The sequence below is a fragment of the Ixodes scapularis genome, unplaced genomic scaffold, assembly GCF_016920785.2.
Source record: "Ixodes scapularis isolate PalLabHiFi unplaced genomic scaffold, ASM1692078v2 PGA_scaffold2__306_contigs__length_199485367, whole genome shotgun sequence".
Classification (NCBI taxonomy): Eukaryota; Metazoa; Arthropoda; class Arachnida; order Ixodida; family Ixodidae; genus Ixodes; species Ixodes scapularis.
The window spans coordinates 32,648,813-32,666,137 of record NW_024609857.1 but is presented as its reverse complement, the minus strand read 5'-3'; positions in this window follow the sequence as shown (position 1 = coordinate 32,666,137).

The following is a 17,325-nucleotide window of genomic DNA, read 5'->3' as shown; positions in this document are numbered from 1 at the left end:
CCAATGAAAAACCTTTTATTTCTACCCAGCGTCACACATCGCCGCAGAATTTCTAGTATTTGTCTTCTTCACGAACCGCTCCATCACAACACTACTCAGAAATCAGCTGATGACCCCACGAAACCTCCATCATTTGTTTCTGCACGTCTGAATCACCAACACCAAGTAGGCGTTCCAGTCTGCCATCATAACAAATATTCTGTATCGTTTATCCCAAGAGTTTCGAATGAATGGAATCATCTACCAGCATCGCATACATCGATTGTTGATTGCGTTATTTTTTGTTCGAATGTTCCAAGCCATGCATCCCCCGTCCTTTAGCTAGTTTGTATTTTCCACTGTTATTTTGTATGCTCTCTCACCACTCCCCTCTGTAATGTCTTTGTCCCTGAGGGTAAAATAAATAAATAAATAGAAATCGCTGCTACCGCCCCGCTAACTCCCATGAACATTTCGCGTAGCGGTTATATACAACAAAGCACGGTGAATGCAGTCTCTCAGCACTTTTCCGCGGGGTGAACATTCCTGAAAGCCATCTTCTGTCTGGTGCAAGCAGATCAGAGCACTTAGCGAGTACATGAAGGAGGGTGGCCGCACAGCGCGACGTAGCAACCGAGGTTCAAGGGGGGGGGGGTGGGGGGGGGGGAGGGGGGCTAGGGTGTACTTGTGTCACCGGCGAAGCGCCGCCAAGCGGCGTAGACGGGTGGCTCAAGGTGGGTTAATATTTTGTAATAAGCCGTCTGCAGACTGCCGCCGCGAAGCGCGTGAACGGGGGTCTTGAGTGAGTTAACAATGATACACCCGCTGTCCCCCACTGCGCGGCGCCGAAATTGGCGAAGGGGGACGTCGTTGGCGATCTTCAGTTGCTAGGTGTTACGTCACGGCATCGCTCCCTATGACCAGCCAATCCAGTGCAGCCTCCGTTACTACGCGTCCTATTAGCCCCGAGAGCGAACACAAGCGTCGCTGCGGTCGCCGCGCCCTGATTGGGTGAGGTGTACCGTGACGTCAGGGGGAGGACTCCGCTCTGCGATCTCGCATCGGCTCGCTTCCCAGCACCGAATTCCTGGTTTGGCGTTGTGTGCCATGTGCCGCAAGCTCTTCGAGGAGCTGGACTTCGTTTACTCGGGGTACAAAACGTTGAGTTAGGCCGATATTGACGTGCTTCCGTACATTTTAGAAGCCTGCTTGTCCCTTTTACCTTTAAAATTAGATTACAAATCCCGAAAGCTATCGGCGGAGGCAATTCTGCCGATGAACCTCCCCGTCTGTCCACACGACACAAGGCAATCTTGCAAAGGGTCGGTGAAGCGGTGGCGCAAGTGTTTCAGACGCTAGAATTCTGTTCCTTACATGTTCATGATTTAGGACGATATTACATCCCGCTTTCAATGCATTTGAAGTGGCATTTATATCATGGGCCTTTGGGTGGTCGGCAAATTAGCACGCGACCCCGACTCTGCGCTGCCACTCTGCATGCACTGGTTCGCAGATGTTTTAAAGGCCCCGCGTCTGATGATCTTTGAAGTGCTGGTGGAACAGGGTTGTTTTACATAAATGTAGCTTCTTCCTGAATTAATCATATAGCTTATACATGTATGAAGGCATATTTCTTAGAAGATGCACAACTACTGGAAATTAGTTTGTATGGTAGCAGCAAAAACGGCCGAATCGCTCCCAGTTGCCTCTATGATATGTATTGAACTGCCCAAAATATGCACAGCAATAGTGCCGTAATTTGGAATGTTTATACTTTTCCTTGACATTCTTTATTCCAGCCTTGGGTATTGGGAAAATACACTGTTAAGTCTGAATTGTCATTTCCAATTAAAAGAGACACTGCTGCAGGTCCCCAAAAGCTTCCTCAGCCTCCAAACTCCCTACTGCTAGACTCTCTCGCAACAGAGGAAAACAGGAGTAAAAGCAAGCATTCGTATGTCCAGTGGTAGATGCAGCACCAGTAGCAGAAAATGTGGAACCTGTGAAGGGCGACAGCCTGCGTGAGAAAAGCTTTTGGTATTTTAGCTTGAGGACAATTCGATTTAACTAAAATTTTAATTTTAGGGCTTAAGGGACTAATAACGAGCTAGACACCTTCGCTTACGTTTGTTATACATTACTTGAGGGTTGATATAAACAAGTCCACAGATACCACCAGTGTAGTCCATTGAAATACTATCCGAATCCAGCAAAGGTCGAATGCGAGCAATGTATATAATAAATGTTCCTTGTTTTTTTACTTTGCCCCTGCACTTGGGCTGTCTTATTTGTGATTCTCTCCCCGAGGCCCAGACAATATTCAGCATGTTGCTCGAGCAGCATGCAGCTTTTCTGCTTCGGCGATCTTGTTTAAAAACAGATACAAAAAAAAAAAAAAAATAGTATACATAACCTGCCAATTCATTCAGACCATCAGCAGCATTTATTTTGCGAGATGTAAATCTATAGTGATGCTCCTGCAATGGTGGCCATATTTCTTTATTTTCATATACCAGCCGTGATTCATGCGTTGCCTGCCCTGTCAACCATGCTTAAAATGTTGGTTGAAGTTTCGCCTGTAGCTACAGGCCATACGTCAATAAAGGCACATATAAAGATTCACACTTTCTACGAAAAACACGCAAAAATAAATTAATAGAAACGAGCGCTCCGACAGCTAGCGTCGTCACAGCCTCCACAGGGCGAGCGGCGCGAGTCGGGGAAAAATTCTCTCCTCACCGTGACGTCACCCGGTTCGCCGTAAGGGGGCGCCACGCGAACTTCTCGGGCGAGCCTCTCGAAATATGCACCCCGCCGCCATCTGTCGGCGCTTGCAGGATGTGTTTCGTATAGCCAGTTTCCACAGCAAGTTGGGCCGTGGAGCCATCCCGCGGCGATGTTGCGAACTTTATATACGTGTGCTCCAAACCAGTCCAACGTCAGCGCATGTACCAGGCCACTAATGCATTAAAAATAAATGAATAACTGGGGGTCCAATTTGGGGGTGGTCGCCTCCTATCCATGCAGCGTTCGCTCTGCTAAGTGGAAAGAAGTGGAAGGAGCTTCCCCTGAATACGCGACACCGGCCGTTTTCTGTTGTAAGGTTTTTCGGTTCAGTAACCGTGCGGCTGCCCGCTCCCATGCTTACACTAACTGCGACTTCAGCGGAACATTTTCGCAACCGCCAGTGGTCAGGATATGGCTGACCAGTGGCATCAATGACCGAAGTACTAACTAGTGTCAAAAGAGCTACTGCTGTTTATTCCTCACTACACAAAAAAGTTCCTAGGATCTAGTGGCAAAGACATGTAGCTTCAGAAAACGCTCCTGAAGCGGGAACGCCTGTATACCAAATTTGTGCACTTTTTCTGGGGTGCGTTTTGCTAGTTAGTTAATCGCTCGCTCAATCGGCGCAAGCTTCCATGGGTTAGGACTTCGTTATCGAAAATGTTTAGTGACGAAGTGACAATTCAGTTCTGACATATCTACCTTATAATGCCCATTAAATGTTTCATACAAAAGCTTCAGTCGAGGTTGCCAATTTCTTTGGGATAATGACGGTAAGTTACTCTGGACAAAGGTTCAGCTATAGAAGTACGTCCAGTCATTATAAATAAAACAAGCGGCGTTTTTTTTTTTTTTTTTTTTTTTTGCACACGATTACGTTTATAATGTCATTCTTAGTGAATGTATCCCAAATGATAGTCGCTAGTCGCGTAATCTAATGTTGGAAGGACTGGAGCTTTATACGAGAGGAGACTCAAAGAAGGGGTAGCAATGTTTAGCGCCCTTTTAAGAAAGAACTACTTTCGAAGACCGTTAGACGTCACGTAATCTATCTGCCTTGTCCAGGTAAGATTTTGAGTAATCCACGGTATTTATAATGTTACTTCAGATAGAAACACATTATTAGTATTGTAAACAAATTAAACTGGACTTTTTTTTGTGAGTTATTCTGATAAAAACGGTTTTCTCGAAGTTAATGATCATTTCCCACTTCATACACCATGTCGCAATATTTTCAAAAGCCCTGTCTAACACTAGTTGATATAGTTGCAAATGTCTTGCGAATTTCATATTTTTCTCTAAAATTTTTCGAGAGCTGCTATACTTGTACATCGAAATGGAGTTACTTCATGATCAGTTCGCTTTATTGTAAGGTCCACAGACAGAGGCTGCGAACAATGACACTTTTGATGAGCTATTCTCTCAGAGCTGAGATCTTGGTGTGACACCTTTTTGCGTCAGTTTCGACAAGCATTGGCGATTTCTTTTTCTCGGTCTATTTCGTCCACACGTCATGCTCAATTCCCCCTCCAGGACGGCTCGATCCCACCGGGAGAAGGGATCGAACGGCCGGCCCCGCTAAATAAGTTCGTGCGGGGAACTTCCTACTTCGGAACTTCCACACAAGAGCGTCGCTATAAGGTGCAAGACCTGACTTGTGTAGCACGACTGTACATTTTTCTTTCCGTACTACTTAACGTTAAACTGGGGCCGAGAGCTTGTCAAGCCGTCTATCGCGGTTTTGGTTCTCGGATCCATCATTACCTGTAATGGGAAATGAAAATAGTGTCTATTTCTATTGAACTGAATTCTGCTGCTTCTTCCGGTTATTGCCCCCCCGCCCCCAAACTCACGCGCGCGCGCACACGCACACACACACACACACACACACACACACACACACACACACACACACACACACACACACACACACACACACACACACACACACACACACACACACACACACACACACACACACACACACACACACACACACACATATACTTATTTATTTTTATTTTTTTTAAACTGAACTTATAATTGAAAGAACAACATAAGAGCACACACAAGCACGGCGATAAGATAAAATCAGAAGGACAAACAATTGGCCCTGCGAGCCTAGAGCCCAATCTAAATTGCCTGCCAAATCCATGACTCCCTAAAACCGAGGGGAAGCGAGCACACGCGGCGCAGGGACGCTACAACCACGACGGGTGTGCGACCATAAAAAAAAGAGAAAAAAGAAAAGTCGTCGGAACTTGCGTTTGCATCTTTGTTATAGAGAAAAAAAGAAAGTTGGAGCGCTTGTGCGTCGCTTGACAGGCGCTATTCTCCCCGCACGAACAATGCCGACGCATTCAACCGGCAGGACTCCAAGGTCCACGTCAGGCCGCTAGGCGGCGTCTTTTCCGCTGACGTAAGCACTTCCGAACGACCGTCGCCGGCGCACGTGCTCGTGCTCGCGCACGTAATTGTTCCGTCGCGAGGGGGCGCCGCTACTCATCCATTCTTCCTGTCATCATCATCATCATCATCGTCTCCGAGCGTTCCAGCGATTCCAGATATCCGGCTGAACTCATGCGCGGCCTTTATCTTTTCACCCTCTCTGCGTCGTCCTTTCCCTCCTCTCCGCTGGTTGGCCATTAAGGTTTAATTAAAAATTAGTCGTGCGTGATTCTTCGGAGGGTTGTTATGCTTCTGCGGGGGTGCACGCTCCCTGCAGGGTTCTGGAAAGTGGATGTTCGTCGTTTTAGACGTTAGGACTTGGGAGTGGAATGAGGGGGTACACGTAGGAAATTAGTTCCGTGGAGAAAGTGAGCTGCATTTTTCACTCGAATATTTGTTGCGCAGACTCTCTTCCCTCGCTTCGTGTACACTATGCTGAAGAGAAATGTTCTCAGTAATGGAGTCAAGCAGCGGACGGGTCAACTCGTTTAAGACCTCGGATTACGAAACGCCGAGATCGTCTTGTAATGTTGGGCAGTTCGTTAACGGCCGAAAACAACCGAAGGAGTCGTTAGGCCTATTATTCACAATCACGAGAGAAGCGGCTGTGCTCGTTGCGTTGTTCCAAGCGGTTAAACGGCTCGTATTAAGAAGCAGACTGACGGTCAACGTGCTGCTTGAACGTCTCTACAAAAAGCTCGCACCATAATAGGACATGAAATTAGGTCAAATTCCATTTTACGACGCGTGTCCTGCTCGCGACTGTTCTCAGATTTATTTACGACAACATGGTTTATGTCGGCATTTAATTTTGCACAAAGAATATGCACCTTAAAAAAAAAAAAAAAGTTCAGGTTCAATTTTGGTGTTAACCTACATTCGGAGCAAGACTATTTGCGGCGAGAAGTTTGATTACCGCCGCCTGGTGCAATTTTTTCACAACCCAAAGTGAAGATACTTCAACTGCCTCTGCTGGTGCAAACACGTGCAAGGCCACGCTTCTATGCACGATAAAAATTAAAACATAACCGCGTGGGTAGCACGTGCATACACAGAGTGAGGAAAAGAGAAGTGCCCCTCGCGAGTTTCTCACCACGGATATACTTCGTCTCACCCTAGCATGGACTAACCGCGAACGCTGTGCTAGCGCGAGCGGCCTGCCTTGACTGCCTTGACTAGAGCACTTGCTGCACGAGCGCTCTTGCAGCCGCCGCGGCTTCATCCGCAGCGACTAGCTCGCGCTTTTAGCACGCGCGGCTAACAATAGTCCATACTAAGGTGAGACGAAGTATAGACGCTTTGCAGACGCGCTAAATTACAGCCGCCATTGCTGACTTTCTCTTGTCTTAAGCCTGGGTCACACTTCTTCACTGATCTCTATGACTGTTTGCTAGATAGCGTTTGCCCGCTCCGCGAAGGCGGCCACAGTCGGCCATCTTCTTGGTAGAGTTATATTATCTCTAGCCACACCATAGTAGTATATATGGTGGCGCAATCTACCGCACGTTAGATAAGGTACACGTTTTCAATTAATAGCTGAAGGGTCGCGGGGCGACTTCAGAGAAACCTTGGGAACAAATGAATATTTTTTCATGGAACGTATTTCTGAGCGCCAGGATAGCAAGAAAACACGAAATACGTACCGATGGTAAGTTCTTGTCTTTTCTCTATTTGGGCTTTTTGAACAGCGCGCCGCGCAGCATGACGTCGACCTTCCTCCGTCGGGCCCGTTGAGTTTGAAGAATCTGCTTCGTCGAGCGACTTCAATCAAGCACGAAATATCACCCAAGGCACAGTGTACTAGACCCAAGGTTACTTTTATGGCAGTCTGCCGCCACAGCGCAGTCCGCCATATTACTATGATGGTTAGAGATAATATAACTTTACCAAAATGATGACCGACCGTGGCCACATTCCTGTGCATAAGCGGAGCAGGGCAAACTCGATCCAGCGAATAATCATAGAGACCAGTGCGCTGCATACGCATCATACAAAAGACAGTCTACATAAAGGTTCGAACGGGAGTCACCGCGAGATCCGTGCTTCAAATGCCGCGTGGCGATGAGTCCCAGGAGGGAAATTGGGCACGCGGCATTCGAACTACGGACATTGCGGTGACTCGTGTTTACAGGCTCTGCTTTGTATGATGTATGAGCAGTGTAACCCCGACTTTGCCGAGATACCGAGCCACTGAAACGGTCGTTGGCGAGCCTCCACAAGGGCCAGTGCGGGGGAGAAAGGCACATTATAGATTCTAAAATGTCGATAACTTGGCTTGCTATTCGTCACTTTCACGGTCTATAGGGCGCGCGCAAATTCTTTTCAAAACGGCTGTCCTCTGGACGGTCGTCGTAGAGCAGCAGTACGAGGTTGGGTCTTTGACGCGTAATTCTAATTTTGTAAAATGCGAGCGATATAAGAGCGTACCTGACTCTTCTATATAGACAGGATGGGGTAAGTAAGTAGCTTCGTTCGGATGCCAATCATCCAGGAGCTAGGGTGTGTGATTCTCACACCGCGGCACCACCACTGCTGAAAGTTGCGAATGGTGGTGATGATGAAGTTAAGTAAACGGAATAAGAAGAAACAAGAACTGAAGGTCAGTTATGGCGGCGCCCATGCACAGCTGCTGCAAAGCATCTATTCGCGACTCCAACTAACCGAACGGCACGTAGCGTTCTATATTCGAACGTATATCCAGTGAGGGTCTCGTGCTAATTCATTCTTATGCAACGAGATTGTTGGTCGCGTGGTGGTGAAAATACGAAGCTTTTTAGTGAGGGCCTGAAAGCACGTGTTTGGAGTCGCGGAGAGTCGGGAAGTTCAGTACGCGCTCCGCCTCCTTCTCGAGCTTTCTGCATTTGGTAACATTTCGTCGCACGCGCAGCCGGAGCCCGGTGAAAGGCAACACGCGAGTGCCGGATGCGGAGCTTCCACCCAGCCTCTTCATTTCTTCCCCCGTTTCACATTTTGACCACCAGGGCTACGCTAGAATTCGCTGTACACTTGGGAGGCGGCATGCTCGTCGCTTCTTCTCCTTCACGTCTTCTCCGCTGAGCGCCGTCGCCCTCTCTGCAGTGGCGACCGAATACGTTTTACCGTTGGTAGCGCCATGGATGGATGGATGATGGAAGGATGGATGAATACGGCTGAGCCCTTTGGATCGGGCGGTAGCTTACGCCACCTAGCCATTTTGTTTTACCATTTAAGCTTAGAATATTTAAATGTGAAATCTATATTCACTCCGCAGTGCAAAGAAAGTGAGGCTTTGAATTTTGAATAGTGTAGCGCCATCTAGCGAGCGTCAGGTTCCGCGGCCATGCTGAGTGGTTAGAACCGGCAAAAGTGCTCTTCGGGGCGCCGCTCCCGGGTTGGGTGCTCCAAAACGTCCACTCGCAAATCATTCCGACGTCCCCGAGCGATCTTATTTCCTCCTCTCCCTCAAGGGGAAAGGACTGCCGGCGCTTTCTTCCTTACTGAGCGGGTAGGAACGAGCGAAATACCCGGATGAACGCCTTGAACGCGTGTGTTTTTTCAAGCTCGGTTCTTTTCTTCGCGGCTTCCTCGATCTCTTTACTTCCAAATTTAGTTAGAGCTATCGCATTCAATGACGACAATCCCCTGTTCATCGGGACAACACTGTTCGGGAATAGTCTGCACGAATGACAACTGAAAGCGCAAACTATCGGAGGACATTCGTGTCGCTCGCGGGATCCGACGAGGGAACTGCGGCTTCAATGTCTTCAAACTCCATCGCTTTCCAAATGACCAAAACCTCCGGCGGCAGTGGGTTGCGTCCGTAAACAGAAAATACTTTTCCCCGGCGCCATCCTCTCGAGTGTGATCGGAACATTTCGTGAACAGAGCCCGCACCGAACCTACCGCTATGTACCCTCGATGAACATGGGCTACGCTCGCGAGTCGGGTGCAAGTTTTCTCGTGAGAATCGCTGTTTCAGCTAGTAACTTTTCGTAACTTCATTTGTCTTAATGCTGATATCTTTCAGTAGTGACATTAACTCGATTTTATCGTCTATGGCGCTTATTTGAAGGTTCATTTCCGCCACCGGATGTGGCTGGAAATTGCCGAAAAGTTAGTTCTATTGGTTTTCCTTAATCGCGATCTCCTGCGCGATGGAAGAGAGCCGTGAACTTACGTTGACCATCACAACGCGACTGGGTTCTTCTTATTTTTCAAATCACTCCATAATGTAGCTCGAAAGAAAGCGTTGACTTCTATTGCTGAACCATGCGTATGCACCTATTTCGAATCGTTGAATCATTGATCGACTCGCTCCGGTAACGTGCCCATCTTGACTTCGCTCTTTTCAGTTTTAGACAAAAGACACACTCGTCGACACGGGATCCTCAATTAAAACTTCTATAACTATCTGCAAGCCGGAGGGAGCTGCCTTCGATCGTTTCCTGCAATGATCTCATCTCGCGCGCCCTGGTTCACGTTATATATTTTATTGTTGCGGACGACACGAAACGCCAAAAAAATATTTTCGATGTACCGCATGCATCTAAAGCGTCGATCGCTTAAATCAGGCGGTGCTGGGGGAGCTATACTCGCTGGTTGGTCCAATCAACCGCCTGACTTTCATCACCTGCCCCCTCTCTCTGCGCGTGAAGATATGCCACGCATAGCGGGTCCAACGAGCGCGTAGCTTCCACCGCACTGTCAGCTTTGGAGTGAACGCGGTAGAGTTGCGACCGCATTCGGACTGGCTTGTTTTCCCGTTGCAAGGGTGTTTGTGATGATCACACTTGGAGGATGATCTTGTACACCTAGCAACGTATACGTTGCCATCTGCCATAATACAGGAAATAAATCAGTCGTGAGTGATAACTGCTTTGTGTTTACATCGGATTATTAATATACAGCACAAAAAAAAAAAGTTGAGCATTGAAGCATGCGAAACAACTAGCCGCAAATATTAATTCATATAAAAGAAAAAAAAAACATATGTAAACATTTTTTAGATTTTTATAGGGCCTGTTTGTTCGCTACCCGTTATCTTGAAAGTGGCACTGGTTCTTTTCTGACTCGAGTGTGTGCGCTCGTTTTATCGCTGTGCGCTCTTGAACGTCCCCTTCTTGGAAGGAGCACGAACCGATATTACGCCACACATTGTTTTTTTTCTATATATTACTATAATATATAGATTGCACACACACACAAACATAGATATATATTGGACACCCCGCAGTGGTAGCAAACGCGCTGTCTCTGAATGCTGCGGCCACCCCTAATCTGAAATAATCCGGACCGATGAGAGATCGAACAAAGGCCAGGCACTCGGGGTTGACGATAAATTGTTTCGAACTTCTTGGACGGGAGGAGTAAGGAAAGAGGGGGGGGGGGGGGAAGTACGTACATGCCTTTGTGTAGATACCCGAGAACGATGTGTGAAGAAGCCCCCTGCTGGGATGTAGTGTTCAGTCACTCTATAGCGCTCCCCACACACTCAGATCAATTTGAGGAGGGCGGGCTTATAGAGAAATTTACACTGTCAATACTGCCACCGTATAGATTGGGCATTCCCGGACCCCCCCCAGAAACGAGCTGTACTCAGCGCCGATATATATGGCCCTAGTTTTCCCCGCCACCCCGTGCCGCTCATTTGATGGTAGCCAACCCCCCAATTTCACCGGTGCTCTTGTCGGTGGTTGCTTTTTATATATATATACTTTTTTTAACGTTGGGGATTCGTTCCGACAAAAGGAGGGCTGAGAACACAAAGGAGCTAAAGTCTCTTATCATCCCGCCGCGATGTTGGCTATTTACTTCTCTGGAGGCATCGTTGTCGTCTTCGATGGTGCTTCAATGCGCAACGTGCCTCGGAGGGGCTTACCGTTTCTTTTCATCCGCGCCGCCAATCGGTTCGCGTCTAGCGAGCTGTTGATTAATTTGGAGCGAGGCGGGTGAAACCAGAATGGATAGAGAGGGGTCCGCTTCTGACTTTGGGGGTCGGTCCCCGCTGCTTCCTTCCAGAAGCTGCTGTTATCGACAGAAGGAACGAGAAGGGTGGGTCGAGGGGGGCACGAAACGAGCGACATTCGTCTGATCGTCGCCAGAATGACGTCGTGCCGACTCTATGGTGTTGACCGTGATGTGTGACCGCGATTCTGATTCTCCCAGCCTTGAGACGAGGTATCTCGTGTCCGTGTTATTTTAGGACACTCCAACCTCTGCGGGTTGACTGCGACACTTCATTGAAATAAACGGAGCCTTCGACAATAATGGTTCTTTTAAGCTCGCACTGCGCCATAATTTTCCACTAGATTTTTGTGTGTGTGTGTGTTTGTGTGTGGAACCGCGGGGGTTTGTGTGGCTAAACTTTAGAGCCTTCTATATCGATACATCTAGGGTGAAGACGACATGAACCTTCGGCGAGGAAGACTGGTGACGGGAGCGATTAAGTTGAATGAACTGTCTAGAGTTTTCTTACAACGACCCGGTCTTAAAGATGCCCTGAGGAGGCTTTAGAGGTCGCCTAAATATGGCGATAGCTCACTCTGTGGGGTCTAAGCGTCCTAGAAAGCCATAAATCATAAAGATGCGCAGCCGATTTCTCTATTAAAAAAAGCAATCAAAGGTCGAACACACACCGATGACATCTCTGGCGATGGGAGAAGCATATTGTTCCGGCAGCCAGAACGACATGTGACCACTGAAAACGCGACATTTCGTCGAGATTGCAAGCGCTGTTATCACAAAATGTGTAGGCTTTTGTAGATGATAAAAGCAAATCCTAGCAGTCGGGGAATGTTAATTTTTCGCGGGGAGGGAACATAATACTGCGATCATTCACTCAAAAATAATGCACTGTTGTTGTTTTTTGTTTTTGTTTTGCAGGAGCGATACGTTTGGTCGTTAGCTCTCGAGCGCGCGCTCACTGGTTTGAATCGTAGTCCGAACTGATTACGTGTTAACACATCCATCGAGCCAGTACATCCACCGAGCCATTACATCCATCGATGGATGTAATGACACGGTGGATATACTAGCTTGTTGGATGTGTTGACATGTGTATGGATGTAGCTGCTCGATGGATGTATAGTTGCTCGTTGAATGTAGTTGCTCGATGGACGTAGTTGCTCGATGGATGTAATTTCTCATCCTATGTTACGACGCCTACCGTGCCATTACATCCATCGTGCTAGCGCATCCGTAGAAGCCAAGATTGCCGCCATTGGGCTTTTTGCGTTATTCGCATTCTTATGCGGAGAGCTTTGCGATAGTGGTTAGAGCTCAAGGCAGCTTGCCGTCCAAATTATATAATGAAGTTTATCTTTATTTATATTTGAGGGTGAAAAGAGCAGCAACTAAGTGTGATCACTGTGGAAACAACGAACAACGAGCCGACGATGCATGTTCGACTTTGGAGACGCCAAGGGCCGCAGAAAGTGCATGACGCACAGAGGGTCCTTTCACTCGCTTTTGTACATTCAATTTAGCGTCTAACTCTTCAAAATATTGTGAACTATTATACAGCGTAGTTAAACAAAGAAATAAACCTGCGTGATCGATGGATGTAAGGGCACGTTTTTGGAAGAAGCAGATCATTGGATGTGATGACAAGATGGATGTGATGACACGATGGATGTAACGGCACGATGGATGAAATGACACGCTTTTGGACGAAGTTGCTCGGTGGATGTGATGGCGCGGTGGATCTAATGGCACGATGGATGTAACGGCATGATGGATGTAATGGCACGTTGGATGAACTGACCAAAAATAGGTGTAATGGCACGATGGATGTGCTGGTACTATGGATGTACGGGCACGATGGATGTAATGGCACGAAATTGGACGTATTTGCTCGATGGATGTAATGGCACGATGGATGTGTTGGCCCCAAGCCGTCCGGATTATAGGGACAACGAGCCGCGCGCATTCGAGGCATCGCTCCGCGGTTTCACCGGTCGGAGGTGCGAGGATCATTCGCTTGCTATTGGCTGACAGTGGTCCTGGTTTCGGAACATGCCCCTCCCATTGCCGGAGGATACCTTGGTGTGTTGCTATCTTAGATTGCTTTCTTAATAAGGAAATCAACAGCGTATTGTCACTATTTAGGCATTTCTAGGCTGCTTAGAGCTTGCAAAGTGCCATATTTAGGCGATCTCAGAAACCTCCACAGAGCAGCTTTAAATGAGTGTTTTTTTCCTTGTGTTTTTGTATATTTTTACGTCTGAATCTCAGAACAAGAAGCTGTTTCTCTTATTTCTATTACTTAAAACTATGTCAGCATCGCTGTTTCAATTAACCGTTAGGGTTTTCCCCTGCGATCACAGGATCGTGACGCAGGAGAGTTACACGTCGCATCTCCATTAGCAAGCTATACAGGAGTCGAAGTGGCCCCAAAAGAGAAATCTGCGTCCGTACTGAAAGGATGACACGTACAGAACCGCCGAGCATCTAGACAGCCATTTTGTTAGAAGAGAAAGATACACAAGGATCTTGCGGACCCAGACTGTCATGTGTTTATGACGGTGATGGCTGACAAGCGAAGGAAAGACAAGAGCAGCGAGAGTGTGGAAACAAGAACGGGGTCGAAGCCGCTAAATAGCCGAGACATGAAGTACGGTACACGAAACGAACTGCAGAAATTCTTGTTCTTTTGCTCTCATCGCTCTCCAACCATAACCACCGTTAAGAAAATGTGGCACCGATAAAACAAGCTCTCCAGCAAGCAGTTTACTTACGAATTTCTATTATGCCTTTATAAAGTACCGTGTTTGGGAGAAAGAAAACCCATGTTTTCCTCATCGCAAAAACAACAACGACAACAACAACAACAACAATTAAGTATATATGTATCGCAGAACTCCCAGTGCCTGCTCAAATATAACGAGCAATTGGAACTAGACGCCAAAGCTTCAGAAATTTGCGTCGTCTGATTCAAAAGTTATAATTAATTTATAAGCGATCTTAGAAAATTTTCAATGAGAAAAGGGTGAGCAACAAAACCCGCGAATACGTGAAAACGAATGGCTCCTCTTAGGAAGAACAAACCCCATTTTCTCAATGAGAATTTACAAAATTCTACCTTTGAACTAGATAACGCAAAGTTCTGAAACTTTGGCATCTAATCACAACTACATAGAGCTACATTTTGGCGGAGGCTGTCTCTAGTACATTGTTTAGTTTTACGGTGAGAAAAATGGGGTCCTCTCTTCTCCCAAAACGCCCCTTATACCCCTGTCAGACGGGCACATTAAAGAAGTTCCGAATAAACTCCTTTAAAAAAATGGAGAATCAGCGCACGTCGATAAGCGCGAGATGGCGAGCTGATTTGCCGATTCTTTAGAGGAGTTAATTCGGAACTCCTAGCGCCCGCTTGACAGGGGTATTAAAAGGATTTTCTTGGGGGGGCTCAAGAGGCTGACTCTGAAAAGTGACATAACGTCACGGACGAAACGTAACTTCACGGACAGAAAAAACAGCACGTCCGTTACCTGCAAAATTAAAAAAAAAAAAAAAGTTTTTACGAAAGATTTACGCATAAAGGACAGAACGCGGACAACGCGGAAGATGTGCTGTCTGTGTTCTGTCATTTATGTGTAACTCTTTTGTAAAAAAATTGTACGAAAGACCAACGCGCTCCTTAAAAAAAAAAGAAAAAAAAAAAGAAAACAAGATTTAAAGAAGTGTTTTTTTTTCTTCTTTTTTTGTGTGCTTGGCGGGGAAGTTTACTACTTCAAGGGACGTGACCGCGTGGCGGTTCCACGTGATACCTTGATGCTGTGAACGCATTCTACGTTCACTGGAGCTTGGCGGGTGCCTAAGGCCCTAGGCATTTTCCTCCTTTGTCGTTACTCAAGAAGGAGAAGCCCACTTGCGTGGGGGGCCGCCGCCGTGCGACCACGCGGCCGGGCCCGCAGGCTGCAGAAGACCGGGTGGTGGTAGGAAGGAAGGAGGGAGGCGAGATTACACGAGGGGCCGGCAAAGCGGGCATCTTGGTGAAAAGCGGATTACCGGACTGGCCCTCCCCGCGTGATTTAGGGCAGCAGCCAGTCCGAAGACGGCCCCGGGATTAGGACTCTGATTTATGGCCTTATCAGTGCCGCGGCCGGCCGCTGAACGGGCGACTTCTGGCTTCTCCGCCGGGGTCCACCCCGGGCTTTGACAGAGCACGGCGTCGTGTGAGGTGCCCCGTGCAGATGCTCGCTGAGGGGCCGGTGCCTTTGGGGCATTCTCCCGACGCCTGAAGAGCCTGGCTCCTTTGTTCGGAGGATTTCGATGGCGAGTATAAGCGTGCCCGTTGAGCCTGCACTTTTTCGGTTTTTCCCTGTCTCGTGAGTCAGAAGACGGAACATGTTTGGAGTCTCGAAGGTGAGATTGAGTTGGGTTTATTAAGGAAAATTGGAGAAGTTAGCCTGCGTTGAGGTCCGCCCGGCTATTCATTTAGGAAAGAAGAAACAGAAATACAGTTGTTCGCAGCGCTATCAAGGTCACATTAGCACGATCCTTTGTCTGCTCCATCTTATAAATTTTGCAAATGGATATCATCGACACAGGCAGGGTTTACATGAATGCGCTCGTAGCGCGTCGAATCGAGTAGGAACCAATTACACGCACCCTGTCTCTTTACTTGTTCCTTTTCTACTCATTTACTGCTAATCAAAATAGTCAAATATCGATTCGATCTGATACGGTTGGATCCATGTAAATGCGGTCACAGGCGCGATAGCACAGTTCAGCGAAATGTTACTTTCACGAACACTCGAGCACGTTCTACGCGGTCCGCTCCAACATCTTGTTGTTAGAAGGTTTTTAGAATAAAAGGCCCCAACGCTTCGGGTAACCCCAAGCAGTTTGGGGATTCACATTGGGCACGTGCAGAACTCTTGCGCTGGCACAGTGCACGCGACGCCATTAACATGAAGCCATATGGAGGGTGTCGGAATTGCTGCTCGCAACGACCAAGATATGCGATAGTGACAGGCATTTACAAAGGGACTACATCTCCGTGGTCGCCAGGAGAACAAACCCCACAGGTTGCCACTCTGGCGCCTGCTGCAAGGTCAATTCAAAAGTCGGGTTGTCAACTTTCGTTTTTAGAGGGTACCGGCACAGGCTGCCATTTTTGGTAACAAGAGGGATGACGTTGGGCCTCCCCTCGCGGTGGAATACAATAGGGCACGTCGTCGTCCATGCTATTTAAAGTGTCGCCCTCACTCAAAAATTAAAAATCCCCCCCCCCCCCCCACACACACACACTCTCGCTCTCTCTCGCTCTCTCTCTCTCTCTCTCTTTCGTTGGGATGTTGAATTCCTCAAAGACTTCGGAGATTCATCGAGGTGAAGAGGTCAATTCTGAAAACGGCAGAACCAACTCAAGAATTGAAACAGACTCACACTGCTAGAACTGCGGAGCTCCTAAAGCTGTTTGACACGTGTTTCTTTTTTATTGAGAATACGAAGATGAGCGGAAGAGCTTCTTTTATCGGTCCGCCGTCGTCTGTAACTTGCGTTACTCGATTCATAAAGATATTATGTTTGTTTCGCGGAACCGCGCACAGAGCAGCCCGAGTCATCATGAACATTTTGCAGGACATGAGTTGTGCACTCTTAAAAATGCCAATGTTCGCAATCTACGGAAAGAGTAAATATTGTGGCCGAAAATATGTTTAAACCTAAAACCGAAGTCTGCAGTGGGACTTCAAGGCGCATGACGTTTCATATTGTCCAGTGTTCCATCGCATATTAAATTTTTAGATGTAAAAATACAGTCTGCAACCCATAGAGCTCCTCTGTAGGTTGCAGTGATTGGCTCTCTCAGTGCTCTGGGAGAAGGAGGCGTACAAACAACGCCTACTGTCCCCCCTCAAAAAAAAAAAAAAATAAATAAAAAAGACTGGAAGTTTTGCTGCACGAGCGATATCGCATCTAAAAATCGCAACAAATATGTCGCACCACGTGAAACAAGATTTACACTTCTCGACGCAAACTGGCTGTTCACATAAATGCGACACGGCATGGTCGGGTGCGTCAGTGGCACTCCTAGCGGTTTCCGCAAGCACTTCCTTGCCTCTTAATTTGGACGGTTTCCCAAAGCCGATCAAGATGCGCTAAGACTTGGCCAAGCTGTAGAGAGGG